The 5,380-nt window shown below is 45.0% G+C and overlaps 1 protein-coding gene across 6 annotated transcripts in view; it reads right to left on the minus strand.

Moving 5' to 3' along the window:
• Window positions 1-5,380, minus strand: part of LOC138950794 (uncharacterized) — a 38,512-nt gene that overhangs the window by 23,826 nt on the left and 9,306 nt on the right. The window lies entirely within an intron of this gene.

Here is a 5,380-nt window from a genome sequence, read left to right on the forward strand (position 1 = left end):
TATTCTGACACCGGACCAACCAGTCCTAGCACTAACCCCATAATGCCAGACGCCGGGCGGAGCAGCCACTAGATTGCCAATTTTAAAGTCTTAGGTATGACCCGGCCGGGGTTCGAACCCACGACCTCCCGATCACGGGGCGGACGCCTTACCACTAGGCCACGGTTAACTTGATAAGACGTGCACATCAAGTCTGCATAATCTAGTGCGTCAAGTGTTCTAGTTACTTTTATTTGCATACAATTCCCCCAAAAGCGGCGTACGGCTGCCTGAATGGCGGGGTAAAAACGGTCATACACGTAAAAACCCACTCGTGCAAAAAACATGAGTGAACGTGGGAGTTTCGGCCCACGAACGAAGAAGAAGAAGAACTTGATAAGAAAAGGAGATTCGCATTCACAATCACCCAGGATTCCAAGCCGAGCTACAACCGACGCTTTCTAATTTACTGCAATAGGCGCAAATACAAGAAAGCGATCAACGAAATCCGTATGTAATAATTTTTTTATCTCCATTTTTCATTACTTTATTGTCCCATCGCTGGGAAATTCGGGTCGCTTCCTCCCAGTGGAAAGCTAGCAGCAACGGAGTCGCGCTACCCAGGTGTCTGCGTGATTAGGTGTATTCAGCCACCTGCACTTATGGCAGAATGACCAAGGTCTTTTACGTGCCATTGCGATGACACGGGGGTGGGACATGGCTTCCGTCTCTGGGTCTGCACATAAAGTTGACCCGTGTCCGAATTCGAACCTGCGACCTTTCGATCACAAGTCCAGTGCTCTACCAACTGAGCTACCGGGCCCCCTTTTGCCTGCAGCAAAATCCAGTTTTAAGTACTCCGTGTTACATGATTGTGTTATGCACCTGAAAAATGTGTGTTAACCTTGACCAGTGCAAAAAGCTTGATCTATGTGCGACTGCAAGATTTCCTTGACCAGTTCAGCTGATTAACGTGTTACGCACACCGGTCAAGACTGTACAGGCAACTAAACTTTGATCGTTATCCCCTGGGACAGTAGGGGCGACCACCCCCAACCAGGCGCGTTCACAGGTGGCGGATAGTGAGATGGCCTTCAGATATGGAGGTTAGCTGCGAAATAAGCCAGGCTTGCCAGGACGAATAAGCAGTCGCGGACCAACTGGCGGTGCTTCCAACAGGATGGGGCGGGGTAACAGGTGGCACTGTTACACTCAAGAAATACCCCAGGTCTCCAATGACGGGAGCATCATGCGATCAAGAGCCGCATCTTAAGTTCTAGCCCTGGGGAAGGTCACCTCAGATAAACAAACCAGCCAGCTATGGCCAAATAGCCGGGTAGACTGGACTCGACAGCCCTGTAAAGCCACCAGTCTGGGAGAAGGACCACTCCGATATAAAAACACGCTGAATCCGGATGAGCTGGGCCATGTATGGCGCGGCATAACGACAGCTCAACGCATCAACGCTCATATGACAGACGATCGTTATCCGGAAACATGCCCCTGTAATGGTTTCAACGTGAGGGCGTAAATAGAGAACACTACATGGCTTGCTGTGTCGTACCAGATTTACACAAGTTTTTGTTTTTTTTAAATATTGAACTGCGAGCGAAAGCGAGCTGTTCACTATTTCAAAAAGCAACGAGTGTAAATCTGGTACGAAACAGCAAGCCATGTGGTATTCTGTTTATCCGTCATATTGTACTTACGTGTATTTTAATGAAAATGTCCTGCAGTCGAGGCAGCTAACTGGAAGACGCTTGTTTTTGAACCTCGATCTCTTCTAAAGCCTCGTGCAATCTATTACCTCAAAGTAAAGAAACGTCACTCTGAAAGTGTGGCGTGACGTATTAGTTCAAAAAATTCATCGAGGGTAATTAGCGAGCGCAATTTTTTTTATATAATGACGTTTGTCTCGGTGACTTTGGCATCATAAGCAGTGGAAAAACAGGTCCCTGCCAGACTTGCTTGACATGACCTCATTTACATGATATACACACGTGTGATTTGAACGATTATTATCTCACGAGTGTCTCTCTCGCGTATGTAGGATAAAATCACATTTATCATCAATAGAGTCGATCAGACTTGCTGGTTTGTACATTTGAACAGCTTTGTTTTTATATCCAAGCTCACGCAAACTTGTTAATATGCGAATAGTGATTGTGTATAACCTATTGTGTGAAGTATTCTAGTTTTCTGTTGATGCGTGTGATGTGGATGTAAACCGTCCTTAATCTTTAGTGCAAAGAGTTATGAGCGATTTTTCTTTCTTTTCGCATTATTATACACTCACTCACATCTCAAAGCTGAGCTTAATTCAATCGGGGTGTTTCTCGTATACTGCGCTAAGTGCAAATGCAAGAAACAGAAAGCGATGTGTGTGTGTGTGTGTGTGTGTGTGTGTGTGTGTGTGTGTGTGTGTGTGTGTGTGTGTGTGTGTGTGTGTGTGTGCGTGTGTGTGCGGTGCGTCGTGTGTGTGAGATTTCCGTACCACTGTTGCTATAGTTATCGTTGTTGTTGTTCTTGTTTTCATTTGTTTAAATATCATGCATTTACAATATTGTCCGCCACATTACTCGTTTGTTTCTAAGAGCACATTTATAAGTTTATCTTGTTGTGCTCCCTTAATTACAACTTTCAATTACGGCTTTGTATTTATGCAACTGAATAAAACTGTTTAAACCAAAGCGATCAACAAAATCCTGTAGCAATATCACAGTACACAGGATCGCTTCAAAGTTAAGACCTCTTTTGCCTGAGGCAAGTTCATTTTAAGTACTCAGGTTGTGCACCTGTGAAAGTATTCTAATAACCTTGACTGGCGCATACATCTGCATAGGGGTGTGTGCGCCGGCAAGATCGAGCCCCTTGAATATTCCAGCGACTAAAAGGTACAATTAAGCCTTCACGTGAAAGCGATCATGTTATCATTAATTTAACTATCCTTAGTGCGTATTTCTGGTAAAATAATGTCGTTGGTCTTGAATTTGTGTGCGTGTTTTTTCTTCTTTTTTTCTTTCTTTTTTCTTTAATGTTTTACATGTCCACGTTTCAACGCCATTTTGACTTCGAATTTCGAGATTTGGTTGGCATTTACTGAATGGTAAATAATGTTGCTTTACATATTAACAAAACATACTATTACACATATATCACGATCGATAACCTTGTCATGCATTAGAAAACACAGGAGTCATGATCGATAACCACAAAGTATCCCATGCAGTTTTAAGGAGTTCCCCAGTATCTGGGATGTTCTCCACGCTTTCCATAACGACCAGCTGTCTCAAAGGACCAGTTCTAATTAATTTTAATCGTAATAGACATATTCTACTGTTCCCAAGTAATTAGACCGGACAGATCTCACACGAAAAGCGAGGAATCTTCAAGAGTCGCGGCAAAGTGCACATTGACAAAGCGTGCGTAACTAGTTCATACTTGTTAAATTGTCTGCTCAATCTTGCCTATCCGCCTCGATTACGCAAACTTGATAAGATGTGCTTGTAAACTGCGCACAATCTTTCAGCCAATTAAGCGTTCTTGTCAATGTCCATTCACAGGTAAATCAAGTCGAGGTTATCACGCAGCCTGTTGTGGCCGTAATAAGATTAGTAGTAGACGTTCACACTGTGTGTGTGTGTGTGTGTGTGTGTGTGTGTGTGTGTGTGTGTGTGTGTGTGTGTGTGTGTGTGTGTGTGTGTGTGTGTGTGTGTGTGTGTGTGTGTGTGTGTGTGTATGTCTGCGTCTATATTGTGTGTGCGTGTGCGTGTGTGTGTGCGTGCATGTGCATCCACGTGTAGACTCAAGACTCAAGACTCAAGACTCAAAATGTTTACTGTCCTCATAAAAACAAGGAAAATTGCCTTACAGTGTCAGGCGATCACAGACATAAAAACATCACATGTATTAAGAATTAAACGATTGCACTTAAAACTAATAACTCTAGCCCGCTTCATATTTGCTGTAAACTTAGAATTAGAATTGCATTAAAACACATGTAACATCCTGAGCGTCTCTCGCAGCACTCACACTTACAGACACACACACACACACACACACACACACACACACACACACACACACACACACACACACACACACACACACACACACAGACACACACACTCTCTCTCTCTCTCACTCGCCATCTCTCTCTATCTCAGTTTAACTAAAAACAATAAAATATATTCAGATTGAGTGGGTAATAATGGCACACAGGCATGATTTAAAAGGTCATGGATAGATAACACATGCGCGTGTATCAAGACCAAGAGCATTCTACAAACTCGTACGCACCCGCACACACACTTGTACACAAACACATACATACACACAGTCACACGATCACAACACACAAGCACACATGCACACACACACACACACACACACACACACACACACACAGACGCTCACACAGACACAGGCATACACACACACACACACACACACACACACACACACACACACACTCACACCAGCGGATCAACATCCGCGCACCCACACATGCACCAAAGTGCCCATCGCTGCGGAGTTGGCGGCAAATCACACAGGCTGCTTCAGGTCGTGGCGTTGAGTAGCCTGACAGCAGAGGGCAAGTAGGAGTCCAGGAACCTGTTAGTGCGGCACTTGAAGGAGCGCAACCTCCTCGATGCTGATCGGGCTGGAGTCTGAGCTGCGAGGACGGGATGGAGAGGGTGAGATGGATCTGACCGGATCTTATTTAGCTTTCTGATGGCTGTCTTCTCGTAGATGGAGTTGATGCTTGGCAGTTCTTCTTTGATGATTCTTTCAGCAGTTCTGATAATTTTCCCCAGCTGATCAACATCCGTCTTCTTTGCGCTCCCAAGGAAGCATACGATGTTGTATAGCGTGACGCTCTGTACTACTGACTGAAAGAACAGTGACATGATTTTTTGGTCCACCCTGAATTTCTTCAGTTTTCTGAGGAAGAAGAGTCTCTGGTTGCCCTTTTTGCAGCAAGCGCGGATGTGTTCAGTCCAGTCCAGTTTATCATCAATTACCATGCCCAGGTACTTATACGACTTAACAGTCTCAACTGGTTGACCCTTGATGGTGATTGGTTGAAGTTCTGGCTTTTCTCTCCTGAAGTCGACAATGAGTTCTTTTGTTTTGGAGACGTTTAGGTCTAGGTAGTTTCTGTCACACCACCCCACAAGCTCATCGACCGCCGCTCTGTATAGGTACTCGTCATTGCGAAGCATGCCAGTCAACGTGTAAATGCGTGCGTGTGTGCGTGCGAGCATGTGTGCAAGTGAGTGTGAGCGCGCGTACGTGTGTACGGCCTTCCGTACGTGCGTTAGTGTGTGCGTGCGTGCGTGCATACGGACGTGCTGGCGGTTTATTCTTGGTCGTAATCCGCTAAACACTGAAATTCGCA

This window comes from Littorina saxatilis, linkage group LG16 (assembly GCF_037325665.1).
Source record: "Littorina saxatilis isolate snail1 linkage group LG16, US_GU_Lsax_2.0, whole genome shotgun sequence".
Lineage (NCBI taxonomy): Eukaryota > Metazoa > Mollusca > Gastropoda > Littorinimorpha > Littorinidae > Littorina > Littorina saxatilis.